At 44.8% G+C, this 18,038-nt stretch overlaps 1 long non-coding RNA gene across 2 annotated transcripts in view; it reads left to right on the forward strand.

Moving 5' to 3' along the window:
- Positions 1-1,097: 1,097 nt before the first annotated feature.
- LOC135903793 (uncharacterized) overlaps positions 1,098-18,038 on the forward strand; it is a 71,575-nt gene continuing 54,634 nt past the window's right edge. For both annotated transcript variants that reach the window (XR_010564992.1, XR_011512761.1), the window contains exon 1: positions 1,098-1,391. This is a non-coding gene — a long non-coding RNA (uncharacterized lncRNA). The remainder of the gene's footprint in view (positions 1,392-18,038) is intronic.

Below are 18,038 nucleotides of genomic sequence, written 5' to 3' on the forward strand. Positions count from 1 at the left end.
GGGGTTTACTCAGAACGCCAACTGTTTTGCAATAAAACGGAATAAAACTTTTATCCCGCTTTGGCCTCTTTCGTTGTATTTCTTCCGCCTCTTCTTTCGCCTTTTTATATTCTTTCTTCGGGCTCGATTATTAGCCAGTTGCAGGCTTGATTGTTCTCGGACGAGGAACATGAAATGCTCCGAAATGCGCACGATGTTAGGTGGATGACTATATGTCCCTGCATTGCAGTGCTTTCAAGCGGAATAATCCGGGGCCAAGTTCGCAAAGCTTTTCGTTCGTAAGTGCTGTTTGCTATTGGCCGACCGCCTTCGCCAATAACAAGTCCACCATTGTGATTGGCTTGCATCCACTCTTAAAAACAGTTCTAGTGTAAGAACTTTTTTTGTGTGTGTGAATACGGGCCCTGAAGGAAAGGGCTGGGTATGTCCTTGCTGAAGCAGATCAGGCACATACGTACACCATCCCTATACGAAGACACATTATATATATATATATATATATATATATATATATATATATATATATATATATATATATATATATATATATATATATATATATATATATATATATATATATATATATATATATATGTATATGTGTGTGTGTGTGTGTGTGTGTGTGTGTGTGTGTGTGCGCGCGTGTGTGTGTGTGTGTGTGTGTTTGTGTTTTGAAAGAAATAATAATAATATATAGCACGCAGCATTCCTCGAGAACAATGATCCCAAGAAAAAAAGAAAAAGATAACGGCAGGCCTTAAATATCAGACTTCCGAAGATATACGCATCGCGCTCACGATCATTACATAATGCAGCCCGGGCCGCGAGCCAGTGCAGCGGCACCCGTTGTGTGTAGCGCGAAACGCGAAGGTCCGTGCGGCGTTCACGCTCGCACAAACAGCGAAATCTAATATACGCGCTTCCCGCTGACGCCTTCCGGGCAAATTGGTGCAGCGCGTGCGCATAATGCATGCTATGCGGCGGCGCATACTTCGCGCGGTTTGCGAACGAAAATTTCTCTGCCGTCTGTCCGTTCGAATCAGCGAGCCGCGTTGCGCGGCTGCATTTTGTTAAACACTCTTCCCGAAGTGTCTCCTGGCCCACACGGAAACGAAACGGAATTCAATACGACGCGGCGAAGGCAGGTGCTTGTCGGACAAGCGTTATAACGCGGGCGCGTGCGAACGAGCGTCCCTGTCTCCGCTGTGACAAGACGGCGCGTGGAGGCGAGTTGGATAGCGTCACGTACGCAGAATGTGAGACAGAGGCGGAAGAACGAAGGGAAGGGGAGTGCGTGCGGAGACAAAGAGCGTTAGTAACTCAATTCTCCAACGCTATACGGAAGCGCCACCGGAGCCCGGAAGCGGACGCGATACGCCCGAAGAGCCCAGGTACGTAGGCCGCTCTCTATGCCCCTCGAAAGATACAAGCTGTCGGCTTCCTCTCACATTCTCTACAAGCGGTCTCAGTAAAAAGAGCCTGCAACGTTGTGAAGGTTGAGCGGGAGTGGGCCCGACCCAACAGAGTCGTACTTTGGCGGTGTGTTCCTCCGCGGCTATCCACGCCACAACATTCCTGTAGCAGGCGTTGGCGTATATATGGCATCGTAAACGGAAAGCAGACGACGGAGCAAGGCGCGCAGCGTTACGTTCTATAAATGCCTCCGAGAGCAAGTGCCCGTTTGAAACGGTTAGTTTCAAACGGTTACAGCGAGAGAGAACGCAAGGAGAGGAAAGGCTGCCAGGTCAACCAGAAACGGGTAGAAATGTGTATTTACCTCAAGCGTTGTTGATAAACGCGTTAGTTTCTTTCACGCACTGCAAGGTGTTCGCCTCGGCATGCATCGAAAACAGCTTTCACGATCGTCTGCAGCAAAGCTGTCGTCCGTTATCCAGAGCGGCAAGCAGACGACGATGCAAGACGCATGGCTCGACAGTGTAAGCGCACCTTGATCCTATATTATGCTTCCAACGCTCAGAAATATTCAGTAAATGTAACTTCCAAACGGGGCAATAATTTCTTCGGCACATTATACAGGGTGTCCCACGTAACTTTTGCCAAACCTTAAAGATATGCGAACGGCACGTAGCTGGACAAAACCAGTGTAATGGTGCTTGCCGTCGCTTAGAGATACTCAAATTATTGTTTCATTCCGCCTAATTAGATAATTATTCTTAAATAATTAATCAACTTCTCAAATATTATTATTATTTTTTTAATGAAAAGTGCCAATGATAATATATTATCATAGCATTATTAATAATATTGGTATATTATTGGTGTTAATATTGTTATTATATTATTTAATATTATTAGAGGAAAAGTGTCAATGAGAAAATTGTAGAGCAACATGAAAAACTCCCGATGCAGCTTTCTGTTGCTCAATACGCGCTACATAAACGCGTTTTTCCGAGCGTGAAAGAAGCCCGCGAATACACGCAACAGTGCCTCGAACGGCTTGTCGCTCGACAATTTTTTGCTAACATTTGGGGGCTATACTTTCACGCTCGGAAGAACACGCTTATGTAGCGCGTATTGAGCAACAGCAAGCTGTATCGGGAGTTTCTTCTGTTTTTTTTTTATGTCGCTCTACAATTTTCTCATTGAGACTTTTCATAGAATTAAAGTAATTGAGAAGGTGATTATTTAATTAGGACTAATTACCTAATTAGGAGGAATGAAAAGTAATTTGAGCATTCTCAAAGCGACGGCAAACAACATTACCTTTGTTCTGTCCAGCTACGTGGCATATCGCATATTTTTAAACTGTGGCTAAGGTTAGCTGGGACGGCCTGTATGTAGCGACACTTGCAGCATACCCCGCAGCTTCCACGGCACAGCCCGGCTTTAGTGAGGTGGAATGTACGTGACATCTCTTCCAGTTGCCAACACGAGGAAGCGCCGCGGACAAAAACAAAGTAGGCGCTTTATTTTGATGGCTTTTTTCTTTCTGTCGTCGCTTCTGCGTATATAACTCTTTCCTTTACGAACGCCACGAGGGGCGACGAGGAAAATGGTTGTCAAAATTCGGACAGCGGCACCGCTACGACACTTTTCTTCGGGCGGCATTCGCGCACGCTTCGTACGCGCCTCCATTCGCTTCTGATGTCGCTGGTGTTTTTTCAGCGACGGCGGCGCCCGGAGCGGCGCGTGCGATGTGTACAAAGCGTACACACATCTCTCCCGACGCGCGGCGCTTCCTACGTCGCGCGCGCAGCATAGCACCTCGCTTTCCGGCGTAATCGGGAGTGGAGGCCGCCAGCGTGTCGGCATTCCTTATGCATAGAAGGACGCGGGACTCCTCTTTCGTCGCCTCCTGTTAGGTTCACACACACTAGCGATTCGCTGTGTGTGGCGTACGAAAACGCGCACGGTGACGGGCACGAGAGCCTCCACCGCGAAAAGTGCAACAGGGAGCGACGGCTATGCGGTGCTGCCGTTCGTTCTCGTGCGGAGAGTGCGGCCGAGGTTTCCCTACCGAAGTCAGTGTGTCCATCCTCTTGAAAAAAAAAAGAAATAAAAGACTGGCTCCAAATGCCGCTTACGCGGAAAGATGCAAAAGCTCTGCCCCCCAGCTGGGCAGGCTGAGTGACCTGCTGTATATTGCTTTTCTGTTGGTCTAGGGCGCGCGTTTGTGTGCTTGCGGGTGTGCGATGCTACAAGTGTCGTTTTTTCCTTTTTCTTTCCCTCTCTTCTGTGTCTTGTGTATACTTGTACCTTTCACAGCCCGTCCTTAGAGGCGGCCCCCCGCATACCGACGTGGTGAAAGCGTTCGAAAGCGCAGATAGCGTACCCGAACTGCACCCCTTACCTTAAGAGAGTAATAAAGAGCAACTCTAATGGAAAGTGAACAAGTCGTTTTTGCGCACGCAAAAAAGAAAATAGAAAACTTGACCGAAGGCAAGACACAGAAGACCGAAGCTGCAACCCTTGCGAATAAGTCAGCTCTTCTACTGCGAGCACTCGCTACTGCGAATGCTCGAAATGTCACCGAATCAAGAGCAAGAGATGCGTAGGAAAGCAGAATTGAAGTCGAAAACATTTGAAGAGTGCCCAATAGGCCGGGTATTAGGAAGCAGCAGGGATTCACGGGAGCGTGTTGTGCTGTCCATCGTTCAATAAAGAAACTGTAGGGTCTGAAATCCCGTAGCCAGCTATTGGGCAAATATCGGCGCCATACAGAAGAAATAAAATATTACGAGAGAGGCGTATTCATAAAAGCTAAAAACGTCCGTAAGATAAATAAGCTAACGACGCCTGCCGTTATATAAGAGAACACTATAGTCAACAACAGACGCGTATAGTATTATGGTACCACACAGAAATTTGCAACGCCGTAATATTTGTGCCCCGTGGTTCGTTTGTTCGGTTCTTAACGGAACTGGGATATGCATGGGCATACGGGCAGGTCGCAATTCTCTCTGATTCGAAACAAAACTTCGCTGTGTTGACACATGAAAAACGAAAAGGCGAATAAAATCACGTACACTTCGTATCGCTCTCATGTAGATTGTTGGAACGCACAGAACGCTCCAGTAGAACAAACCTCTTGAACGAAACAAAGCAATGATTGCGTAAATCACCCCGCAGCCAATCGTTTCCATAAAGGGTTTATTAAAGGCTAAAACTGACATCCACTCGTTTTGTAGCATGGAGTCACATGACAAACCTAAACGGGCTTTCTAGAGAGAAAGCTTCGCGATTGGATAAAAATGGGGAAGATCCCGGAACAGGCCGAATTTTTCTACAATTTGCCACAATTTGGTACAGGATGGGTGGATGTCAATTTTTCCCTGTCATAAGCATTCCCCCACGTCGCGGACTTCCGCAGTAGTGACTTGCCATACGGCGAACTTATATTCTTGTGTGTAATTCTTGTGTTGTTGCGTGTAAATAGCAAATTTGGAGTGGACAACACTTATCGGGCTAATTTATGCCAATTGATACTCCCATACGGAGGGATTATTTTTAAATTTTACGAAATTTATTACAAATCACCTGTGGCAGATAGCACAATTCTTGTCCCTGAGCTAGGAATATTCGAAGAGGCGGATATTACTAGCACTGTAATTCAAAACAAATTAATACCAATAATTAACACCAATACTACAATATTAACACCAATACCCATTAGTGCCAATATAAAACAATTAATTAAGAAAAACTCACAAATAATTCTTAATTAATAAGTTTACGGCACATATTGCAATTTACCAACTATAGCCAGCGAGTTTGCAAGACGTGTGCACCTGAAATTAATATCGAGGATGACACCAGCTTCGACATATTATTGCCCAATATGTAGGACAAAATACATGGGCGTCCCAGTTAATTTTATGCTTCAATAGATAAAAGATCGCTTGGTTAAAGCAAGTAAGGGAAACAACACTGCATCTTTATGGCAAGTTTGACGGCGCATATCTCCAGACTGGTGTCATTCTAGAGAGCGAGAGAGATATATAAGACATCTTTATTGAGAAGTCCCTGCTGGGTTCAAGAGGCGAGCGGAGAGGCCGGGAGGCTACAAAGCTCCCCCTTTCCGTCAGACGAAGGCCTGGCCTTAAACCGTAGCGGCGTCCCCGCCAGCCGGACAGCCCAAAGCTGGTCTTCTGGGCATTCGCTAAACAGCATAGCCTCCCAGTGCTCAGGGGTTTTTATTTTAGCATTGTGGTTCATGCAGTGTCTGATATTGTTTGGAACTGATAGACGTGCTCATATAATGTGATGGAGGTGTAGACGTGGTGTATTGCATGTCTTACAGTGTGGTGAGTATTCTTGTGTGTGTATTCGGTGCATGATTAGTGGTGAAGGGAAGGTGTTTGTTTGCAGAAGTCTCCACGTAGTTGCTTGGTGTTTGTTTAATGATTTGTCAGGAGGAAGGTACTTGTAGCGAGCATTTCGATTGTATTCCATGATTTCTCCGTAAGTAGTCATTCGATCTTGCATTTGTTTGTATTTGGAAACTGTTCCTTCTTGATCCGGTTCTGATTCTCGGGGGCGTAGTTCTGTTTGGGTCTCTTCGGGGATTTGTTGTCCACTTTGATCAGTAGGAGCTCAGATTTATTCGGCGAACAAGAGAGTGCCCTCGGCTCTATACGTATGCCGTGACTGTATTTATTGCTGCCTGCAGGGGTCTTCTGGATTTCACCATCGCTGCCACTCGTCACCCATCTGCGTATAAGCTGTGGTGTAGGCGCGGGATGTTCTAGAAGTTTATTTCATGTGGATCAAATCAAATCAAATCAAAACTTTGTTCCTTCCGAAAATTCGTTCTTTTTGTGAAGACAATCGAGGGCTCGAAATAAAGTGGATCTATCCACTTGAGAAGCTTCGCGCCCCCGTTTACGTGGCATACAGTAAGAGCGTGGAAATACAAAAATATTTGTGCACATTGTATAATAATAAATCCCTCACGTATAGATCACAGTAAATTCATCATTCCTTTATACGCCTTGCAAGCTCACCGGCTACAGTTCGTAAATTGCACTCTGTGCCCTAATGTAATTAGTTAAGAATGTGATAAGTGACTTTTTAATTTTCTGAATATATGTTTCGATGTCTTGTGCAAGTAATGGCCGCCTCTCTGATTAACCTAGCTCAATGACTAGAATTACGTTATCTGCAGCAGGCGATTCACAAACATTCCGGAAAAACTAAATATAATTACCCCGATAGAGAGGACAAATCTGGAAGCCATCGCAATCTGGGGTTCAACGGTAAGCTGGGTTTCATCACAAAGCAATCTATCGGTTCTAATGGAGAGAGCATACGTGATCTGGCACGGAATGTTCAGCGGCCCTAACTTTTATGATATGCGCTTAATCCTTCAGTGATTAAAAAACAAAAAAAAACAAAGGTGCATTTACTTGGGTAGGGCATCGGCAATAGGGCATCCGGTGGTCTATGGTTTTCCTCCACTCGATGCTCGCCGTTTATTTCATATTCAATGTAGTGCACTGTTACATGAACCAACAAAATATGGATGCGTATCGACAAACAAAAGTGACCTGGGCCCAACAGAGCAGGGAAGTAGCCCGGCAGCCTACACATTCCCGCGAACTTTGTTCTAAATTACCTCATACTAAAGGTCTCGACTTCTGTCTCATATTGTCCTGCTGGAGCAACGTGTGTTTTATCATGGAACTACATCTTAATTTAAACTTGTCGTTAAACAACAGTGATCACGTGTCGCATTCCAATTCCAGGCGATCGCACTTCTGTATTCAGCAGTTAAGCGATCTGTAAAAAAAAATATACACTTGTTGCAGTTGCGGCAAATTTTAAGGCACTGGACTTAATACCACACGTTTCCACTGAGCGTGCGGTTATTTCTACTCACAAACATTGAAATTAAAACCAAGCAGAAGTGCAAGCAAGAAATGCCGCGGATTATATACGAATTGATTAACACGGAAGTTGCTCGTCTGCACAAAAATAAAAGCAAAATGGAGTATAACATCTGGCCTTTGAGACAAGCCATTTTCGGCTCCTTCTACCTCCGCTGGTTCTCGGAAGGCGAAAAGAACGCAGGTAAGACATAATATTATTCTTACTGCCTGCGTGCATACATCAGTTCGTCTTCCTTAACGCTGTATAACCATTTTTCATAATGCACTGCGTAGTCATCACTCTTCTAAACACTCCGCTTGGTTTTCATGTTGTTTAGGCAATGGGGAAGATCAGCGATAGGAATAGCAGACAATGCAAGAAGAGAAAGCAGACTATGGCGAACAACGTCTCTTAAGCGGCTTAAGACATGCGATGTGAGGCTTACATGAGGGGTAATTAAAATGATGTCACTTACGTTTTTCACCTTGTCCATTCTGTGTTCCTTTCATCTTTTCCTCCTCTAGATTAGAAAGCACTAGCTAGCAGGCCTTTGTGAGCATGGCGCAAAAAAAATTTTTTTAGGCAGCGAAAATTGCACCATACTTGCGGCTTCAGTACTTCAAGTTATCACGACTTGAGTTGTGGTTGGCCTCTCTTACTGACCTGGGGTAACTGCGAAAATTTAACGAGCTTTAAGTCTATTTTCACGTTGTGAAGCGCATAAGATGCTGAGCGTACTAAGGTGACAGCAAGGCGGAAGCATTTGTGTTGCTTGAAATGTGCTCTTCCGACAGGGCAATGTCGCATCGCTTCCTCCCATGCATGTGGAACAAGCTGCGACATTTGTGTATTTAGCGGAGCTAGGGCAGGCCGTATGGCTTGGGCTGAACAAAGCTTATACAAAAGCCGCGTAGCGGGCAGCGTTCAGAGGGCGACCCGAAGAGTTGTTTGCTCGATTTTCTTGGACTGTCATGGTTACGGTCGACTGCGAGGCTGACTACGAGTAGTCAAGCTCGTTCCTACGGTTGTTGCTGTTGTTTTCTTTTATTTTATTTTTCTTTATTTCCACCCGGCTTCTATGTTTTCAAGCCAGTTTTGCAGACGGGCGCGATGTCAGCAAACCGTGCATTGTTCTTTTCTGCATTCTCTATGGCAGTGATATTTGCCTACCTGACTTCGAATGGCAGTCTTTAGTTTAAAGAAAAAAGAAAAGGCAGCAGACTTCAGCGATTCCTTCGTCTCTAAGGTCACTGTGAGGACTTCGTCTCTAAGGCCTCTGTGAGGACCATCATTTTATTTTTGTTTGCCTGCTTTTATTGCAAATATTTTCGCTCACTCGTTACGGGTAACCTGACAAGAACACATTGGTTATATATAGTGGTTGGCTGTGTGCGGGAAAGGGTGCGGCCTTATAGATACGTATTAATTTGAATTAAGAATAAAAAATGCAAATGATGTGTCATATTTAAGCAACATAAAGTATATGATATTAGATAAAGCAAAGTGAGTGTTAGAAAAATAAATAGCGACTTTATGTTCTTTTCGGTGCACGCAACTTCCTATCTACGGCTTAGTAGAGCAAGTTGTGGAGTTCGGAATGCGTACATTTGCCCTGTCGAACTCCCCTTATCTAAGTAGGCTAGATTAATTAAATCGAAATCTACACCTTAGTATGGAACATTTCATTCGCGGCTGCTTGGTCGGAGGCGTGTGCCGTTCAACGTATTACTATTTGAATATAGTTGATTCACTCAATCTTTCTGCATCGTGTGTATTTTCGTTTCTTTTGTGTGTTATTACAGTGAGGTTGCATTGGGCTTAGTGCAATAAGTTTGTGGAATTTGTGTGAAACCATCGTTTCTTTTTAGTCAGCGCACCGTCTTGTGCCTTCTTGCGTGGTCCCATATTTAGTGCTGTTTGTTTTTCAAGTCACGTACAAACTAGCTTACCAACGTGTGTTATCGCGGACATGATTTTTTGTTTCCGTAATTCAGGGGGACAACGTCGCACCTACCTGACCGAAGCATCAGCATCGTGTCATTTGAGGACCTTTGAATGTAAAGCTTCCATACAGTATTTCTTGAATTGTTAAGAACAATAAGATCAAACACTTGGGAGAAGCTCAAACTTCGTCTTTCAACAGTTAGAACGCGATAGCATTAAAGGGTCCCTGACGTCTTCTCACGCTTCCCGCCAACTGCTGCTTACGCAACCGTAACCTTTACCCGGAAACGCTTGCGGTGAACGATATGCCAGAAGGCGAGCTATCTGGTTCTTTTTTTTATTCGCCCCCTTTAATGAAGGAAGATCGCTTTAATGAAGGAAGATGACTTTAATGAAGGTAGATCAAATTTAGACGTCCGTACTATAAAATCAATTGCCTTCCATTTCCCGCAAGGAGTGTGTAGATTACCAAATACTTTGCAATCGTGTTGCTGAGCATATCTTTAGCTAAGGTGGCCGGCCAGTGGGAAATGGTATCAAAGGTCAACTCAGGCGTTTTCTTTCTTTAAGCATTTCAGGATAGTGTGATTTTCAGATGGCATTGACAGTCCTGTCACCGGTAACGTGGCTCAATTTGCTGAGACATTCGTCATTACTTTAACATAACCAATAAACGAAATACCGAAACCGAAACGGGTAGCTGCTTCATGTGACATGTAGATGACATCAGACCCTACACAACCATAGTGTAAACACGCAGTACACATGACGCTAACGCCAAGGAAGCGAAGCTGACGATGTCTTCTGACGACGCAGGGAGCTTTTGCAGATTTTCCGAACTAGACAGCGGCGATTTCAGCGACGATTTCAGCGACAGTGACGGTGTAAATTCTGACGTCACAAACACGCGGTGGCAAGTATAAATTCAGGAGTCGGGAACGCAACCAATCTTTAAAATTCATTTTCAGGAAAGCTAAATGACTTGCAGCCATATTGTTTGGCACAGACAATCAGAGTGCAAAAGAGAACGTATATTCAAAATTTTATTAAGTTCAGTGGACACTGAAAAATCGCCGGAGTTGTCCTTTAAGGAACGAAACCCTTTTGTGAATTCTTCCCTTGGCAATTTGCATCTCGACCGTTCGATTTCTATTTCTTTCTTTTCGACCATCGTTCACGGCCAGCCGATTCCGGCGATAAGGTAGGCGGAGCGACAATCAGACCTCTGATGATTCACAGAAATCAGCGGAACTGGAACCGAATCATCGCATCATCCCCGTCTAATCTGCGCGGTCGTGAGCAGAAACTGTTCAGCGTACACACCATATTATACGCGAAGTCACAGTCGACGAATAACGCCTAGAAATAGTTGCTGAAGAGCGACTGTTAAGAATTCCGGAGGTACAGCAAGTGGGGCCTTGCGCTGTGTGCTAGGCGTAGGCACCATATACGGTTGGCGTCAAGCGCGGAGTTCCTGTGACGGCTGGCGGACGTGGGGGTTCGTCTGGATACATCGGACATCCTAGTCGATCTTGGGCCAAACAGCGCGAAAAGCGGTAACGATCTCGGGAGGGACCCCAAGGGGACCTCGTCGCCTTCTCCTATATACACCGATCGAAGAGCCTTTCAGCATCACGGCCGGAGTGCAGTGCCACGACCTCTCAATCATGGCGTTTCCATCGAGCGGACGCGTAGTATAGCGCGACAGCCGAGGGCGCAGTCCAGAGTATGCCGGGAAAGCGGCATTCCAGTCAGTGCGCACAGCAAGAAGTTACGCTCTTAAATGGACGATATAAGAGAAACGCTAAATCAGTTGAGGTAAGCGAAGTATTCCTTCCGAAAGTTCCATTGGCGTTTTTATAACGTAAAGGCGTTGGGTGCGCTAGCGCAGGAAAAAAAAGACCAAGCTTCCCTGTCTCAAACTTTGGGCTAAAATGCAACGGCCGCGCTAAAAATGTGATGTCAAAGTGATTTCTCGCATTTTTTTGTCATTTTAGGGCTGAAGGACTTATCGATACTTGCTATTTTGAGTCCTTGATTATTTTGGAATGCGTTGTTATTGTATTTTGCCGATGAACATGTATCTGTCCTAATTGGTTCACTGATCCTTAGTTGTTAAATAATTTACTCCGCAAGAAAGTCAACAGTTGAACAATACACCCCGCATGACATTAGGAAAGCTCTGCTATCGAGAATTCAAATGCAGTGTGTTGTGCCATTACCAGAAGCCCTGATTCCGAATCTGAAAGATGCAGAATTTATCCTGCGAGCGCCCAAATTCTCCCTTGAAAAGTCAAGATGCTGAGCCGTCAGGCAGCGGTGTCCTGCGGGAGAAGCATCAGCAGGCAACGTGTTCAGACGTGTCCGCAAGTGCCAGACAGCCCGGCGCCGCACCTCCCTTTTCCTGGGGGTCACCGCGCGCGCGAACTTTGAACCGGGTGACCAGCGCGGTCGTTGGTTGGACCTCTCGGACGACCGCCGAGTGCTGACTTTGTATTGGGCCGTTTGAGTGACAATGGTTCCTCGGGGATTATAAAAGACGCGACACGCCGCCTGAAAAACAGGATCCGCCGACCCACCGGGAGACAGTGTCGTTCCGGAGTGGGGTGAGATGTGTCACGCGTTTTCGCCGGACGTCGCCGTGCGGGAACAGTCGCGTTTGTGTGAGCTCTCGGCCCCAGTGCCGATCCGATCTTGTCCTGTACAATGACCTGTATATAATGTATAAAATCCCTTTCGTTATTCTCATCGACGCCTGGCTCGGAGTCTTCGCTACCAACGCTCTGTCACGAAACGGGTGACGAGCGCTACGGGACCCCAAAGTCGTAATAGTGGTGCAGCGGTGCAAAGTCGTAACAAGTGTTGGTCTCGGGTGCTGTAACTTTTTTTTTAGGTTGTAGTTTGCGTATTGCAGTTCACGAATACTATGACTTGCGCTGTGTGAAACCACTTCATGTGCACTTTGCTTTGTTGTACATTTTTTGAAGTATCGTTATATACTATTCATATCTTGCTGAATTAATTTCAATATTCACAATGTCCGGTTAACTTGCCCTCTGTTTTTGTAGTGCCTTATGTATAAATGTGACTCGAGTTCCCTTCAAGTGACAAATGTCACTTTTTTTTCCTAAGCTTAACTTCATCCTTGCGATGAAAATTGGAGCTACTCGAAGTAGAGTTGTCGAAATTAGTGACGTCGAAGGAAGCTGGTACTGAAACTTCAAATGGGGCGTCACCACCAGTATTTCGATATTGCGTATTATCATGGCCATCAAGCCTCCCATCATGAAAAGTGTAAGCTTTTCCGCATTCTATAGAAACGTGGTTTATTAACGCCGCTTACCTTTTTAAGGCTTCGTCTGGCTCGTTTGTGGTTTCACCGAACGAATGGTATTGCGCTTCTCGGAGCTTGCGCGGCTGCTCTGTTGGAAATTGGCAAGGTGACTTCACTGTTCGCGCTTATTATCATTCATGAAAACGCACATAACAATGGACAGATAGGGAAATAAGGATGCAGTGGTCTGCCAACTGCCACCGAGAAGGCTACAACGTCTGCCTACTCTTTGGGAAGGATGTAATCTTAAGTTGAGGTTGGAAGAAGAGAAGTAAAGTATATCCAGCGTTCTACGTCAGTTGCTTCTTTTACTTCCCTGCATCTTAAGTACATGGCCCTTACTACCGTTTCCTATTCATGAAACTACTTGCATGAAACTTATCTGTTTGCGTATCTGTAATCGTTATCGTGCCTAAAGGCAGGCTTCTGAAAAAAAATTCTATAGCAAACAAAGAATAAGATGACAGATCACAATAACTAAAATAAAACAAGGACAGAGAAATAAGTTTGCTCTTTGTTTCAAATAAAATACTCGGGTACGTTAAACTAATAAACTTTTGTGCATTGTATACAATCTCAAAATTGGGCATGTGCTGACAGCTCGCACAAGGACGTGAAGAAATGTCTTTATTAAAGGAGCTCTACATTAAAAAGAAATTGCAGCGTTATAACGGCGGATTATTACTACGAGGCAGCGAATGTGTGACTCAAAAACTTACGTCGGCTTCAATGAATGAGAAAACGTGCGTATCTTCTAAACAGCTTCCGGTGTCAAAGTAGACGTCAGAGTTTGTTTTAATGGAGTGTCCGCTCGACGCCTCGTTTCGTGTGCGGTAATTCGCCAATAGACGCTGTAGTGTTGAGGAAAATAACTTTCGTATCTGTATCTTTTCTCATATTGCCTCTCACTTACTGCCTAACGCCCAACGTAGCAAATTCGTGACATACCAAGTATATGTTTAGTTGCATTACTTAATCGCGAGTCGAGGCTACGTAAGTTTTCAGCATTGGTCGAAGTAGGACCAAATGCCCAATGTTGCCAGTTCGCGACATGAAAATTCTGAGATATACAGCAGCGCAAACAAATTTTTCCTTTTAGTTTTTCAATATAGTGATAAAAGCGGGAGAAACCATGAAGTTATCTTCTTCTTTTTTGCGACCCCAAGAGAGAGAGAGAATGAAGAGGAAAGGCAGGGAGGTTAGCCAGATATGAGTCTCCGGTTTGCTACCCTACACTGGGGATGGGGGATAGGGGTTAGAAAGATGACAGAGAGGGAAACGCAAAAAAAAAAACGAACGTGCACACATGGAGACACACACACAAAAGGCGTTCCAGTTAAAGTCGTTCACACAGGCCGGTAGATCGCAAGAAGCGCAAAAGCGCTTGCACGGCCTTCTTCTGTGACGGTAGGTCCTTTCGATGTTGCAGAATTCTTTTTTCGGATAGCGGTTGGTCGTCCAGTTGGTCTAGTTCCTGGCTGAGGCATGCCCTCTGTGGACTGTACTGCGGGCAGGTGCACAAAATATGGCCAATTGATTCTTCATGGCCGCAGTGGTCACAGGTTGGGGTGTCGGTCATCCCTATGCGGAAGGCATAGGCTTTAGTAAAGGCAACGCCCAACCAAAGTCGATATAAAAGCCCAAATTAAATTTTACAGTAAGGAGGGGAGACGCTAAATAAACAAATGGCTATCCCATTAGTACGCCGAGAACAATAACAGTGCGGCTGTCTTTCGCTTGGTACTGTTTGTTCGTTTTTTGTTCATTGTCTCCACTTTCGACACCCGAGCCGTCGCAGATATCATGAGGGCGGTGTCACATATGTGTATCTTGCACGCCATGAATGAGCACCAGGCCTAGAAAACGATCAAATAGGAACTATGCTAGACTACCACCGGTATTAGCTTCAGCCGATTTACCTATTGAGATTTAACGTGGCATGCAAAACGTAATGGCACATTACAAAAGCGCCTTCGGCGATCGCGAAAACAAAAAGAAACAAAGAAACGAAAAGACATATTTCACATAATTCGCTGGGAGGGGCTGTCGTTTTCTCAAGGCAGTTCATTCTTCCTCGTCCAACGCCACCCCTATACGCGCGAACTGTCTGTCTATTTGAAGAAAGAGAGCGTGACGGTGCTTCTTCGCCAGAAACCTACGCGCCGACGAAAAGTTGTGCGCCTACGCAGGGATGCTTTTCCTTATGAGTGTCAAGAGGGGGGCGTGTTTCACCGTTCATATGCGAGCTCTAATCTTTCGAAAACACCAGAAGACGTGACGTCTGAAAGGGACGCGAAAAACAACGTCCTCGCGGGGAGACAGTCTCATTCGCCGGCTCCTTCCCCCGACACGCTGCTATCTTCGCTCCGGAGATATCATGGATGCAGGTCTCTTGTGAAACGTGACAGTGCTTCTGGATCCGGTCACGTTGCTTCCGCTACGTTTCAGTCCGGTGTTGTCTTCGCGCAGACGCTCGCCAGGAGACACTATGGCATACAGCAGTCGGAAGAAAATCACGCAGTGTAAAACGAGAAGAAAGCGCAGGAGAATGTCGAATAGGGCTGTGCTTGCTGTACTCGACAAACATCGTTTCTTTGGCGTAGGCTGACTCAAATGCCTTCATAGGCATACAAAGTGTTATGACGGACATGTTTCTCTTCACTTTTTTTTTCTCATGTACACGAGGAGCAGCAGAAATTTTCCTGTACGAGGCGTCAACGGTTGGCACGAAGGAAGAAAGAAGGAGAAGTTGCGAAAGTTTGCTACGCTAATTGCAGGGAGGAGAGAGTTAAGCGGTGAAAAGAAGGAAAACAGTGGCGATTCGGCGGTAAATGCGAGAGAGACGCGCTGGCATTGCGTCGCACTTCTTTGAGGTCCCTGATCCATGATTTAAACCGCGTTCGCCACACACACACCACACACACACACACACACACACACACACGTGTGTGTGTGTGTGTGTGTGTGTGTGTGTGTGTGTGTGTGTGTGTGTGTGTGTGTGTGTGTGTGTGTGTGTGTGTGTGTGTGTGTGTGTGTGTGTGTGTGTGTGTGTGTGTGTGTGTATACCTCTGCCACGTGACCGGCTTCCTCCACTTCACACACATACACTTTTTTTCCGCTTTGACAGTACTAATGCTAACGCATGAAGAAGATCAAAAGAAAGAAAGCCAGGTTGTTTCAGGAATAATGCTCGCGTTGCTTAATGAGTGAGCGACAGATGAGGCCATGGTTCAAGAATCTTTGTCCCTCAAAACGGTCTACAATGTAGCCGGTTTAAAACGGTCCGAAAGAAAGCGTCGTAAACTGTGTAAAAATTACCATCTTGTAAAACGACACTATACGAAACATAATTTCGTCGGTTTCATGCTAGTCAACAACTTTCGTGCACGCGCGCGCACTTGTGCCCGCGTGCACAATCGTTCCAGTTATTTTCTTAACAAAACTTCGTTTTATGCATTCAGACACAGAAGTAACTGGAACGCCAATGCATTTATCCGCAAAGTTCGGGAATTAATATCTCGAAACTGGTGGCTTCCTGAGAATTCGTTCTCAGTGGATCCGCCTTGCGAATTCCACGGCTAGAATTTCTAGCTTGCAATATGGGTCACAAGGTAATTATTTAAAAAGATAATTAACGAATGCTGTGTTAATTATTCTATTGTGCATTTCAGTTATTTGTGCAAGCAGTGTCCGCCGCATCGAATAGACCACCTCATCAACTAGAATGGTGCTATCAGCCACACGCAACCTTTAAGAAATTTCTGGGACTTTTCGCTGGAACTCGCTGTCGTTTAACAAAAGTTGGAAGCACCATTCCTGTTCCACGCAAGGCTTGCTGTTTTAGATAATAGTGATTAAGATTATATGGAAGGAACACGAAAAATATTTTCATGGATTAACGCACTGTTATGCACAGGGACAGAACTGGACGAAGCACAAACTACACATAGCACGATATATCATGTTGGTGCAAGCACGTTACTCCCGAACAATATTTTAAAAGAATGAATAACTTTGAACAGCTGAACCAGATCAAGTCTCATTATACGAAGATCAAAGAGTGCGCAAAAGTCCGAACTGCCCTAAGTAAAGGAACTTCTACAAATGCTTACGTTGGGGTCCAGTAGCTCCTCTAAGGAAACACAGTTGAAGTTCTCATTTATGAGCTAATACGAAATAGCTCATAAGTTATATAAAGACAATAAAGGGCCGACAACTATTCATGTGAAAGGTAAGACAGAATGCCCAAATGTTTCAAACCAAATTAGGTATGCATGTCGTGCCTCAAGGGAGTATACATCAGGCCCGCTTTTATTTAGCATTCTTAATAATGGTCTTCTAAGAGCAGGCAGTTCGGTAGAATATGTAATCTACGCGGATGATATAAGCTCATTTTTCTCGGGATCGAATTTAGAAAGCATCACAGTGTCCGCGAATGATATATTATGCAAAATATACCGTGTGACAGTAAAGAATGATTAACATAATATTTGTTCAAGAACAAAAGCAGCTTTTTTTTTTTGGGGGGGGGGGGGGGGCAAATCAACATTATACGACGCGTTTCACTCGCAAAATTTCTGACAACGTTAATTGAACTTCCTTCGTAGACAAGAACTCTTGTTGCTTTGTTTCGTGAACACATGTCATGGAAATAGCTGACTGAATATATTATTAGTAAAATTTGTGATGTCTTGGACATGTTGACAAAATGCTGGTATGTATTGCCCGTTCCACAAAAACTCGTCGCTCCTTCTCGCTTTCTTTCTGTCTCCTCATTGCCCTCTCTTTATCTTTTTACCCCCCTTAACGATTCCCCCATGCAGGGTAGCCAACCGGAACGACCTCTGGTTAACCTCCCTGCCTTTAGATGCATCCTTTTCTCTCTCTCTCTCTCTCTCTCTCTCTCTCTCTCTCTCTCTCTCTCTCTCTCTCTCTCTCTCTCTCATACTATACGATTCTCTTCTTTTCGCACCATTTACGGTACTGCTTTTTTTTTTTTGCTTGCGGGCTACTAGTTGGCACTATGAGCTCATTTAAAATAACAGAAGTCTTATATTATAAAGAAAGATGGCGTTCTGTTGCTGGTTTAGCGTAAAATGTGCACACATCTTACCTTTTCGAGAAATTCAAAGTGCTAAAAATTGCGGCTTTATAAGTGCCACCTTTTAACAGCTTTTAGATCCAAAGTTATTTAAAACTATATACACAGGGGTGTCCCAGTTAACTCGGACCAAGATTTTTAAAAACTCAAGAGCTCTGGAGAAATCGTACCGACTGCATAGTAGCGGCAATCGTATGTACTAACCGCCAGTATTTTTTCATTACCAAGTACTAATTAGTTAATTGCTTTTAATTAGTGCACTCTTTAATTATTGCTTGAATTGCAAGCATATTCATCGCAATGTTGTAGGGCACCTTAAATAACCTCTGA

Source organism: Dermacentor albipictus, chromosome 1 (assembly GCF_038994185.2).
Source record: "Dermacentor albipictus isolate Rhodes 1998 colony chromosome 1, USDA_Dalb.pri_finalv2, whole genome shotgun sequence".
NCBI classification, from domain to species: Eukaryota; Metazoa; Arthropoda; class Arachnida; order Ixodida; family Ixodidae; genus Dermacentor; species Dermacentor albipictus.